Consider the following 12,263-nt stretch of genomic DNA (forward strand, 5'->3'; position numbering starts at 1 on the left):
TCTCTTCGGGAAGTGCCCGCAGACCCCTGGCTGCCCCCTGCCCGGCTGGGGAAGGGCGAACCTGGGAGCCGTGCGTGGCTTTCCCCGCTCCGGGGTTTGGGGTGGTGGGGTGGCTTTTCCCGAGCCCTGATGTCTCCTCCTGCCCCTCTGGATAAATCCCTTGCCCGGGGCCTGCACCCCACAACCCCCCCAGGAGCACCGGGGGTGCCCGCTGCTCCCTCCCCCGGTCATGGGGTGCTGGGAAGGAGGGGAGGGGAAGGCATTTCCCTGCCCTTCGCCAGCAATCTGTCAAAGTTATTCCTGTAAACCGTTGCCTGCCCTTTTTTATTATTATTATTATTATTTTTGGTGTGTGTGTGTGTGTCAGTTTTTGCAAAAACAATAAAATCCCAACCAAACCTCAAAACCCACCATGGCTAACTGAAGCCGTGGGTCTGGGCACAGTTACCATCCTGACGATGATGATATGAGTTAATGCCTCTGTTTGCTTAATGGATCCTTTGTTCTCCTATTAAGCATTTTTTTTTTTTTTTTTTTTTTTTGCCCAGTGGTTCTTGCAGCATCCTTCAGCTGGCAGAACCCATCCTCACTGCCCTGCTCCCCTCCTGCCCGAGGAGCACAGGGGGATGGAGCTGTGTGCCCAGGAGCGCTGCTCCTTTCCTTTTCCTTTCCTTTTTCTTTCTGCCAGTCTGGCTTTGGCTTTTTAGCCTTTTAGCTCTTTCTTTGGTGCTGATCAGGATTTTGCAGCAGTGGCTTCTGCGGCATTGGTCAGTCTGGAAGGTGCTGTTGCTGGCTGTTTAACCAAACCCTGTGTCTCATGAGAAAACACCTGATTTATTTATTTTTTTTAATATATTTTGGATTAATGGTGCACATCTAAGACCTGTTCTTGCTAGCAGGCTGCACACTGTTGGTGTTGCTGTCCTGGTAGGAGCTAGATCAGAAATTTGACAAACTGAGAGACCTCATTCCTCTTTGTTTAACTTGAAACTGAAGTTCCCAAAAGAATTTTGCATCAAACCCAAAACGCAGGACTTGCAGCACAGGTCAGCCTCTGGCAGGCTGGTGGTACAAATGGGCAGGGGGTATTTTGTAGCTCAGTGTAACCAATTTGATCAAATGTGGGGAAAGGTAGAAGTGTGTTACCAAAAATAATACTTGGCAGCAAGACAGAAATAGTCGTGTTCTTGGAAACTTACACATTTATTGAGCTTTGTTGCATTTCGTGGGGAGGGGAAGGTGATGCCCTTCTGCAGGGTCAGTCTCAGCTGTTCTGCATCAGCCCTTGATTTGCTGACCTCAGAATCACAGGTGGGACCATTTGGGCACTAATGGGTCTGGAACCTTCTGTCCCACCTCCTCCCCCCTCTTTTTTTTCCCATATTTGGGCTTTGCAGACTGATGGTTTGAAATGACTCAGGTGGGGGTCGTTAGCAGCAAATGGATTTAAGGTGTGTGAGTGGCAGGGATGCTGCAGTGTGGGTACAGGATCAGCACGGGAAGGTTCTTCGTTTGTGGAGCAGTGGGACAGTGGATCTATCTTGCTGCAGGTTTGCCCATTTGTTTAATTTTCTCGACTTTTTCTGGTTTACTTTTGCTGGGAAACCTTTAAAGGTAAGCTGGGTTGGTAGGGGAGTCTGAGAATTAGATTTATTAACAAAAGTGAAAAAACTGGTTCAGATGTCTGGGTCCTGCTGGAATGAAGAGTGTGGGTGGTGGTGTGTTTCTTCTTTCTCCATTTCATAGAAGTAAGTGCTTGTTGAGCTTGTTTTTTAGTCTTATGGTATAGCTGGGCTTGGTGTCTGCCTTTGCATACCCCCAGAAGAAACACTTTTAAGTGTCTGGGGTAAAAAAGGTTTGGGCTTTGTTAGCATGAACTGTTGGAGAGCAGTCAGAACTCCATCAGTTTTATTAATGCTGTAAGTATAAACAATACCTATTCCAAAGATTTTTAGAGTTTAAACTAGACCAGCTCAGGGTAAACACGATGTGTTGAGGAGTCTGGAAAAGGAGATGATGGAAACTTTTAAAAAACTGTGACTCACTTCTCACAGGCATCATGGAAGAAATGTGTCTGCAGGAGCCAGGCTGCCTTCCCTTCTAGGACCAGCAGCCCCAAACCCTGCTCAGAAATAACCTGGGCTGCCAGGCTCCTGCTGCCCAGGGGGCTTGGTTTGCAAAATTGTTTTTTTTTTTTATCAATTTCTGGCTGGTCAGAGTGAGATATTGTGACTGCAGCTGTTCTGTGTTGCTCTGATGTAGTGCTCAAGGCTGAGTTGCTTTTATCACAAGGTGATGGAGGGGTTAAGATGTTAAAGTTAAGGTCCAACTAATTCATCTGTCTGGGTGGGTTTGTGCCCCACCCACGGGGGGAAGAGAGTTTTCTGTTAGAAAAATGGCAAGTGTAGTAATTTCACCCTGGGGCAGGGGAAGGACCAAGATGCCGTCTTGAAGTCCCTTCCAGCCTTATTTTTCTGCTCTGTTCTCACTGTGATTCTGGGAGTCAGCAGCATGGGCTGGTTCTCCATTGTGCCCCGGTGCTGTGCAGATGTGGGATGTGCAGCCTTTCCCTCCTTGAGGAATTTTATTCCTAAATATGAACTGGGAGAGGAGGGAGCATGGTGACAGCCATAGGCTGTGTGATGAGCTCTTCCAGGCTCATGTCTTGCTATTCTGGTGACTCCAATGCCATCAAGGGCTCTTCTCCCCTTTTTTTTTTTTTTATTTTTAATCTTTTTTTTCTACATGGCAGTAAATGTCCTTGTGTTTTAAGGAGGACACCAAGTGAGTCTTTGTGGGGATCCCCTTGAGCCCACGATGCCCCTGAAATCAAAATAATCCACTTCAGGATGTCTTTCCTGCTATTCAGCTTCTACTAATTATATCCATTGCTCCAAATGCCACTTCCTTCTCCTGTTCTAATTCCTCTTTTATTTTTTTCTTTTCCTCATGTTAAGCTTCTTGATTTTATGGGTTATTTTTGGATCTTCTCTCTGGGTCTGGGTGCCTCAGAATCACTTAATTCTGCAGGATCAGGTAACCTAGGAGAAAAGAAACTGTTTCTTGTTTAAAACTCTCTCTTGGCTAAGCTGTGACACCTGATTTTTTTTTAATTTATTTTTTTTTTACACAAAATGGAGTGATCAAATGTGTTGCTCTTTGAGTTTTCTGCCCACTCAGCTGTTCTTTTTAATGGGGGGAAGCTCTCCATGGGCTTTAATATTGTAGCCACAGTTGCTGCAAGTCAGGATGGATGCCTTGGTGGTTTCTAATCAAAATTCCCACTTGAGAAAAGGCTCATCCCTCACTCTGTGAGCTCAGCCAGCATTTGCTGAGCACTGGTCCAAAACCATCTCACTTTTGAGATGTAGACATGTGGCTTTGTGGCATGGCTGGTGCTGGTTCACTTTCTTCTGTGATTCACTTGTTTTCTCCCTTTGACTTCTCCCTGCCTCCTTGTATTAAATACCTTGTGTTTTGTGCTGTGCTCCTGGATTTTAGATTTTAAATGGATTGACAGAATGCAGGCAGGAGAAATGTGGAGATGATCTTTGACACCCCGTGGATGTGGGCTGGATAATCTCACCCACTCTTCCCTGCACTCAGCCTGTCACCTGAGGATGAGCCTGTGTGATTAGCTGAATTGCTAATAATTTTTATAAATTCCTGATTTTCAGCCTGCAGATCTTTTCCTGTGCACCTCTGAAGCATCTTTTAACACCTGATGTCTTCTCCCCATGAAAATACAAGTTTGTGTTTTCAGGTCACTGGTACAGCTGGAGCTGGCAGGTCTGTCCCTCTTGAAAACCCTTTCCCTCCTCTCGAGCTGCATTTGCAGCTTTCTGAAATGGGTGAAAGATTTTTAAACAGCATTTGATAAATTCAGAAAGCCTTGCCTGGCTAGGTGGGTGTAGTTACAGTATTCCTCTTGTCTCCCCATGGATTTAGAGGCAGATAAAATCACATCAATACGGTAGCAGTCTGCTTGCACGCTGAGAGATTGGAGAACCTTTTTTTTTTCCCATTTTTTTTTTCTCCTGACTTTTTTTTCCAGCATTATAAATACTGGGACTGTTACTTTATGCAGAGTTCTTTTCTTGGGAGCACAGTTGTTGGCAGCCCTGGGTTGTGCTCCTACATCTGTACCTTCACGCTTGGTTCTCCCGCAGTGCCAGTTGCTGGGAAAAAGCAAGATTTCCAAGCAATTGTTCTCTCTGGCTGCCTGATTTCATGGTTTGTTATCCTGCCAGCTTTTGTCTCATCTGCAAATTGTATCATCAGTTTTGTTTTTTCCTTTTTTTCCTTTCTTTTTAGGTATATATTTGCTTTCTAGATTGTTCCTTAGTGGTTGAGATTTGATGAGTTATGTTGGGACTGGTACCTACCTGTGCCCCCTTGGAACACTGAGAAACGTTCTATCTTGGGCAGCAATTAATCATCCAGTCTGTGCTTTTATATAAGAACTGTATTATTAATAGGAGTTTCCTGTCTGGCTGCTAATTATGTGTGTTGGGAGAGATTACAATGCTGTTTAACCCAAGAATGAAATTAAGCACACTTGACAGGGTAGTGTTTCTACTAAGCAGCTCTTGATTGAGATTAAAGCAAGGCTGTAATTAAGCTCTGTTCCCTAAATCCTTTAGCAACTCTCCCATGCCTTTGTCTGGGATTAGTGTTGCTCTGGATGACCTGGAACTACCTGCCTGGCCCCTTCCCCATGCTGGCAGGGTGCCCCTCTCATCCCTCTGGTAACCTTCACCATGCCCAGGTTTGATTGGAAAAGGAACAACTCGAGGTCCTCAACTGCCTTTTTTTTTCTTTAATATTATTATGTTGTTTCCTTTTCCCCCCCTTTCCATCCTCCTTTCTTTCCATCCTCCTTTTCCCCCTGGTGGGGGGGTCTCTGGGCTGTGTTTTGTTGGGTCAGCATTGGCTTCAGCAGTTTTCCCTGCCTTTCATTTTCTCCTCCCAAAGCCTGGTGTGACCCCAGCATTCATGTGGGTGCTGAAACTCAACCCTCCCCTTTCCCACCTCATTTATTTTCTGTTCACCCTCACTTCATTCTCATTTTGTGGCTTCCCAGTGTCTAGACTGGCACAAGGGATTTGGTGGCAGGATGCTTGGGCTGTGGGCCAGCTGTGCATCCCAAATCCATGAACTTGGACGTGTCCTCCTTCCATGAACTCTTTGCAACTCTCTCACCTGGCAGAAGACTTTTTTTTTTCTTTTTTTCTTTTCCTTGGTTGGGCACTGGAGCTCTTTTATGGTGGGTGAGATGGAAGGAGGGACACAGAAGCAGCAGTTTGAGTCTTCTGGGTTGGGTGCTAGGGCTGGAAGCTGGCACCAATCTTTGCTCCAGTGATGGAGATAATGGTGATGAGGATAATGGTCTGTGATAGAGATGGGAATGATGAGGGGGTGAGGATAGATAGGAGTCTGGCTTAACAGCTTCCCTGGTTGTGTTTTGGAGTGGAGAAGATGGTTCAGTGTCCTTCTGATGGCTTTACTGCCACTTTTACTGGGGGTAGGAGGGGCTGTGATCTGTCCTTCAGCTGCTTGGGGTGAGGAGAGGGGAAGGAGACCCTGGATCAGCTTTGGGATGAGGTGAACCTTCTCTGAGACCTCCCCAGGCTGGCTGAGAAGGTTTTCCTCCAGGTTCCAAGCACAGTAAGACTTGATGAGCACCTGAAAATCATACCTGGTACCTGAAAAGATCCCCTCGAGGCTGAATCTTGTGAGGACTTAAGTATACCAGAGCTAAAACTGCACAGAATTATTGACTTTGCACCCTTTGCCTGTGGTGTGTGCCACAATCCCCATCTCCAGCAGTCCCATCCCTTGCTTTACCTACAGGGATCCAGGAAATGCCAAGTGCCAGCAAAGCAAAGCTGTGAAGAAATAGTGCAGACTGTCTAGAGACTGAGCTGCTGGCCACAGAGCTTGCTCAGGAAGCTGCTTGTAACAACTGTAAATTGCCTGCTAATAAAAGCCTCACAGGATCTTTTGAAGCATCTTTCATCCCATTCTCCTGCCACCCAGATGGGGAAACTGCAATCTCCTGAAAATGAGCCCGGGCCTCTGTTCGTATGTAGATAATTAAGTGTCTTTTTACAAGACAGTTCATTGCAATCCTGCTTGAATTATATTAGCATTCCCTTCTGCTTGCCTTGATGCTGCTGAGCTCCAAGTTTTCTGCTGAGAAATTCAAGTACCAGCAGCTGGTCCTGTGAGGTGCTGGGTGTGAATGGTGAGGCTGGGGATGAGCTGGGTCTGCCTGGATGCTCTGATCCCTGCCTGGAGCTACACTTCACTGAATTATTGCAGGTCTGGTGTTATTTTCTGGTTGGAGTGCTCAGGTTCTGCAGACAACTTTGAGGTGGTGAATCCTTGCAGTTCCTACAACCCTTTTGATTTCAGTCTGAAAGGAACAGCTTGCAAGAATGTACTGCTCAATTATTTATAGCTTGCATTTTGTTTTATTATTTTTTTTTTTTCTCAACAGAAGTACATTCCTTTCTGGAATAGAATGAATCACTGTCAAAGGACAGATTATCAGATGCCTGCTCTGTGGGATGTGGTTGTGTCTGGGCTCTCAGGAGGTCACTGGGTTGATAGGAGCATCGTGTGGTAGGAAGCTAAAAGGGGAGATTTCCCTGGGATCTTTAAGGCTGCTCTACTCATCTGTCTTGGAGTCTTGTGTTGTCACAGATTATGACTTAGCAGTATTTCATCTCCAGCTGGCAGCTGAGCTCAGCTTTGGAGTCTGCTGCTGCCTGTGGGGGGGGCATTGCAGAAAATAGGAACCTGGGGACTGGGTTGGTTTCTGTTCTGTAGGCAGAGCCCTGGGGTGTTTGAGTCTGCCTGGGCTGCCCTTTCCATCCCGTTCTTGGATTCCATTCCTGGTGGTATGAAGGATTTTTAGCTTATTCCAAAACTAAAGAAGTGAAATGGCTGTTTGGTCCATGGCTGCAGCAGCCTGATAATACTTGGAGTCCTTTTCCTAAGGAGGGGAAAACAGCCTGGGAGGAAGAACTGAGCTGAAGCTTAATGTAGAGAAGACAAGACAGGCACCCAGCTCATCTTTGGGTGCAGGACAGACTGCTGAGGAGGTGAAGAAAATCCCTTCCTTAGGACTGTCTGCAGTCTGACTTTTGGAGCAGCAGGGATTTGGGGATAGATGTGAGGAAGTGTTTTCTAATCCATAGTTGAGAAAGCCATGAAAATGTTCCTCTGGGTCTCTTCAAAAGCTTTTCTTCACCCACCTGTGTCTGAGGGTGCTCATGAGATGGAGCAAATACAGACACCCATTCCGAGTGTCCTGCAAACTTTTGGCACAGTTTGTCCCAGTTTTTCTCTGTTCAAGAGCTTCCCATGGATTTTTTTTTTTTTTCCTCAACATTTCAGTCTGGTAGTGCCCTCACATTGAGACATTTTACAGTGATGAGTTTTGCAGTTTAATTGTGCATTGTGTGTTCCTTTAGGGTTTAGTAATGTTTTCTTTGCTAGGACAAGGTCTAGGCTGTTAAAAAGGATTACAGGAAATAGTAATTTAATTTCTTTTTTTTTGTTTTTTTGGCCTTCCAAGCTGGAGGTTGTTAATTCTTTTCTCCTGCTGAAGCTGTTTAGAATTGCTCCCCATCCCTGTTGCTTTTCTTGGTGTCTTTCCTCATGCACCTCTCACCTTTTTGGCATGGGACTGGGAGGAGCAGAGCTGCCCAGGGTGAGCAAGATGCAGATTCACTTTTTAAGATGTGTTGAGTGGCACAGTGGGGTTTTCTGCTTTTTTTCTCTTTGCTTTTTTCCTGCTGGCATCTCTCCTCCTCGGTGGTGGCGGTGGTTCATTTGGAGCCCCTTGCTGACAGTGCATTTTAAGGGCTTTGTTCCCTGCAAGTGTCCTGAGCTTTACACTGCTGGCACTGCTCTTGGGTTGTCATTTTGTCACCTGATACTTGGTGTTGTAAGATCCTTTGCAGCTTTTTTTTTTTTTTTTGCTTTGGAGTGGATCCAGCTGAATAGTTCTGTGTCCTCTGCAAAATGTCATCTTGATGTTCATCCCCATGCCCTGCTATAAACCACTCTTAAACACACTGAGCTAGAGAAATGTCAACCACTCAGATTTCTTTTGATTCCCTTTGAATTTCCACAATGCTTTTAACACTTGAGTGCATTAAGTTGACCAAAATCCCCCTTCTTAAGGATTCTGACTCCTTCACAGACTTCTGGTGACCAAGACATGTGAATGCCACCCAAAGGAGCTGTTGGCTCCTTGGCTGTATTGTACTTTTTACACATTTTCTAACTCCTATTAAAAGACTTCTGCTTTGCCCAGTCACGTTCAGTGCTCTGGGATTCTTCATGCACTGCAGAAGCCTCTGGAGAAATCCTGGGGCTGGTTCCCATCTGCCCTTTCTCTTGCTGTAACCACAGTATTGGTGACACAGGTGACATTGCCACACACCTTTAGTGTTCTCAAACAGACATTTTATGGAGCTGGTGTCAGTGTTTTCTGTCAACTTTTCAGCCTGTGGTACAGAGGTTTTGGGGTGGAAGCTCCTTAGTCCCATCCCTGGCATCCAGCAAACTATTTTTCCAGCTGTTCCAGGGATGAAGAGTTTTCCTGATGGAAAAACCTTGTTCTGGCAGCTTTCTTGCCTCTGATGGTTGAAGAAGTTGCTGTTTTTCTCCTGTATTAAGAATTAGCTTTTCACATCATGTCTTATTTACATAGATTATCTTGGTGCCCTTCACTTCCAGGGATTTGTGCTCTTTAATTTTTTTTTTATTTTATTTTTATTCCATACTTCTGTTTAACCGTGGTGACTGAGGGTGTGTGTGTGTGTGTGTGTGTGTGAACATTTCAAGCCTTTTTTTCATAGTTTGTGTACTGCTGCCTTAGAGCAAATTATGTGTCTTTTAAGCAGTTTCATTGCCACCCACCAGGCATTCAATACTTCTAGCTGTTCCTTTTTAATTCCCCCCCTTTTTTTTTTCTGGGTAGGGAAGAAATGAAGAACCATGCTGGTTTTCTCCTTTGTAGGGATATGTGACAGTGACAGTTTTCTTCCTGCTCCCACAAAGGTGTTTGCTTTGGGTGTTTCAGCCCCAGTGCTGCAGGGATCCTGGTGTTAATTCTGGTCTCTTCCCAGGGCTGAGAGCAGGAGGAGCATTTTCCTCTCTAGGGTTGTCCTGACTCTTCCCTGACAAACTTAAAACCTGAATCTTGGCTCAGATCCCTTGTTTCCCTGCAGAACATCTTGTCTGAAGGGTTTGGGAAGTGTTTGGGGGGTGTAGGGTCAGTCAGGAGGGGCATAGGGAAGGGTGAGCTTGTGATGGGGACTGAAGTGGAAGGTGTGGCTTCTGGAAAACCCTTTCCTGTGAATCACCAGGATGCTTGAGTTTGCTGCCCTTGGTCTGTCTGGCCATGAGCTGAGGTCCCAAAGTGATAATTTGGTATTTTGGGGGGGTCAGTGTGTCTGCAGTGTCTTGCTGAAGCTGGGTTCATGCTGGATGCTGTCTGGTCCAGGTAGTCCCAGGGCAGCAGCCACAGCTTCTTAAAAACTATAAAATAGGAATCCAGGCTGCTTGATTTCTTGGGAAGTATTAAAAAAAATTAGATGTCTAGAAGCACTTTTAGGTCTTGGTGAAGAATTGTTCCTTGCCAGTCCCCAGCCTGTTTGCCAGGTGCAGCAGTGAGGATGCTCAGGGTGCTTGGCTGCTGGAACTCCCCCTCTCTGCTTCCTCCTGGTTTTTTTGGGGTGAATTGCTGCCTGTGGGGTTCAAATCTGCAGGTGGCAGTGATGGAGAAGTCCACATCTGCAAAGGTGATGGTCTCCTTCCTAAAATCCCTGTACACACCACACTTTTGTTTAGCAGCCTCTTTCCTGAATTATTATTATTTTTTTTTAATAATTTGCTTCTGGCCTGAACATCCTGTGGGTTGTGAGCTCTGTCTCCCCCTCTGTCTCCCCCTCTGTCTCCCCCTCTGTCTCCCCCTCTGTCTCCCCCTCTGTCTCCCCCTCTGTCTCCCCCTCTGTCTCCCCCTCTGTCTCCCCCTCTGTCTCCCCTCTGTCTCCCCCTCTGTCTCCCCCTCTGTCTCCCCCTCTGTCTCCCCCTCTGTCTCCCCCTCTGTCTCCCCCTCTGTCTCCCCTCTGTCTCCCCCTCTGTCTCCCCCTCTGTCTCCCCCTCTGTCTCCCCCTCTGTCTCCCCCTCTGTCTCCCCCTCTGTCTCCCCCTCTGTCCTCCCCTCTGTCTCCCCCTCTGTCTCCCCCCCCCCTCTGTCTCCCCCCCCCTCTGTCTCCCCCCCCTCTGTCTCCCCCCCCCCTCTGTCTCCCCCCACTCTGTCTCCCCCCCCTCTGTCTCCCCCCCCCTCTGTCTCCCCCCCCCCTCTGTCTCCCCCCCCCTCTGTCTCCCCCCCCCTCTGTCTCCCCCCCCCTCTGTCTCCCCCCCCCCCTCTGTCTCCCCCCCCCCCTCTGTCTCCCCCCCCCCCTCTGTCTCCCCCCCCCCTCTGTCCCCCCCCCCTCTGTCTCCCCCCACTTTGTTTCTCTCCTCTCTTTCTCAGTTTCCCCATTTCTTTGCTTTTTCTCTGTTCCTCTTTTCCCCTCCTCTTTCTCTCACTATTCCTTCTCCAGTTTTTATATCTGTGTACTCCACTCAGTGGATACTCCACTGAGTACCTACTCAGGTGAGTACCTGCTCCCGTGAGGATGTACTCCAGTACCCAAACCCCAACTTCTCCATCTTCAGGTGCTGGTCCTGCTTTTGAGCTTCTTGCTTCGGAAGCAGCAGCTAAAAATGAACATTTCTGTTGGGGTTGTGCCATGCATTGTTGCCTGCCAGACAAACTGGAGTGTACTTTAGTTTGGAGAAACTTCCAAAATAGGTGCTGGAAGGGAACTTGATAAGTGACACGTCCAGGGATAGCAGTGAAATATGTTGGGGGTGATTGTGTTTTTATAAAAAGGCTTAAAATATTCTTGTGTGTCTCAAGGGGAATTAACTCTTTAGCCACAAATAGATGTAATAGGATGAAAACCCACTGATTCTTTTATTACCATTTTATGGACCTGCTGGCCACTTACTTGGCTGCATTTAATCTTTGTTTGTCCTTTTGCTTGACTTGATTTTTTTTTTTTTTTTTTTAAGCTAAGTACTTGAAATGCTGAAGTTGATAACAAAATCCTCTCTCCTGGGAAGCATGGTCTGACTTCATTCCTCATTGAGTCTCCCAAATAATAGAAATAACCTTGAAATAAAGTTGTGTTTTGTTGTTTTCCTTTAAACCCCCCTGTCTACTGGAGATAGCAGGGGGATCAAATGCTGGTTTTTAACAGCTAGAAAAAAAAAAAAAAGCAGTGAGATTCCCTGTAGCTGGGATGTGGTTTGCAGCTTTGCTTGGATTTCAGACTCACTTCTTGAGGTTGCCCATCTTGAATGTATCTCTGTGTCTTGTCCAGGACTAGATTTGGGTCACCCAGGTTGAAAGCATGATTGCAAATACCTTTTCTGGTATATACAAATATATTGTATATCTACAAGTTATTACAAATAACTTTTCTGGAGTGTTTTTAGTGCTGATGCTCAGATTTGGGGCTGGTATAGATTAATCAGATGTGCAGTAGGCAGGATGCTCAGCCTGAGGTGAACTAATACCCATTGGGCTAGTTTGGCAACTAGAAATAGCAGTAATAAATGACAGGTGAGTTAGGAGAGAAAAATATGACAGAAATAGGTGTTTAAGTGCCTCTTTATGCTCCCTGACTCTGCTCAGTCTTTGAGAGGTAATAATAACAAAGAATCATAGAATCGACTGGGTTGGAAGGGACCTCAGAGATCATCAAGCCCAACCCTTGAACATAATAATAATAGCAAAGCCATGTTTAATTCTACCCATGGTTAAAACTGCTGAGGCTGTAGAGGACTGTGAGGAGAAAAGTAAATGGGATCTGGAAATAAAAGCAGGAAACACAACTTGAGGTCCAACCTGGCTCGACCCAAGTGACGTCGATTTGAAAAATAACTTTGGGTGGTTGGCAGCCTGCACAAAACCAAAGCTGCCTGTCAAGAGGAGAACAGAATCCAAAGCAGAAAGCCCTGGTGGGAACAGAGCACTTGAAAGGTGCTGCCAGTGGGAACAGGGTGTAGGAAGCCAGATTTTTCTGGAGCTGGTGCTGGGTGTAGGGGATGGGGTGGTACCCACAGCATCCCTGGGCTCTGCTTGCCCTCCGGGGGACAGGCAGGAGTCAAGGAGAGGACCTGAGAAGGGAA

The 12,263-nt window shown here is 46.5% G+C and overlaps 1 protein-coding gene across 3 annotated transcripts in view; it reads left to right on the forward strand.

Moving 5' to 3' along the window:
• EXOC6B (exocyst complex component 6B) overlaps positions 1–12,263 on the forward strand; it is a 247,014-nt gene that overhangs the window by 427 nt on the left and 234,324 nt on the right. The window lies entirely within an intron of this gene.

This window comes from Calypte anna, chromosome 4B (assembly GCF_003957555.1).
Source record: "Calypte anna isolate BGI_N300 chromosome 4B, bCalAnn1_v1.p, whole genome shotgun sequence".
NCBI classification, from domain to species: domain Eukaryota; kingdom Metazoa; phylum Chordata; class Aves; order Apodiformes; family Trochilidae; genus Calypte; species Calypte anna.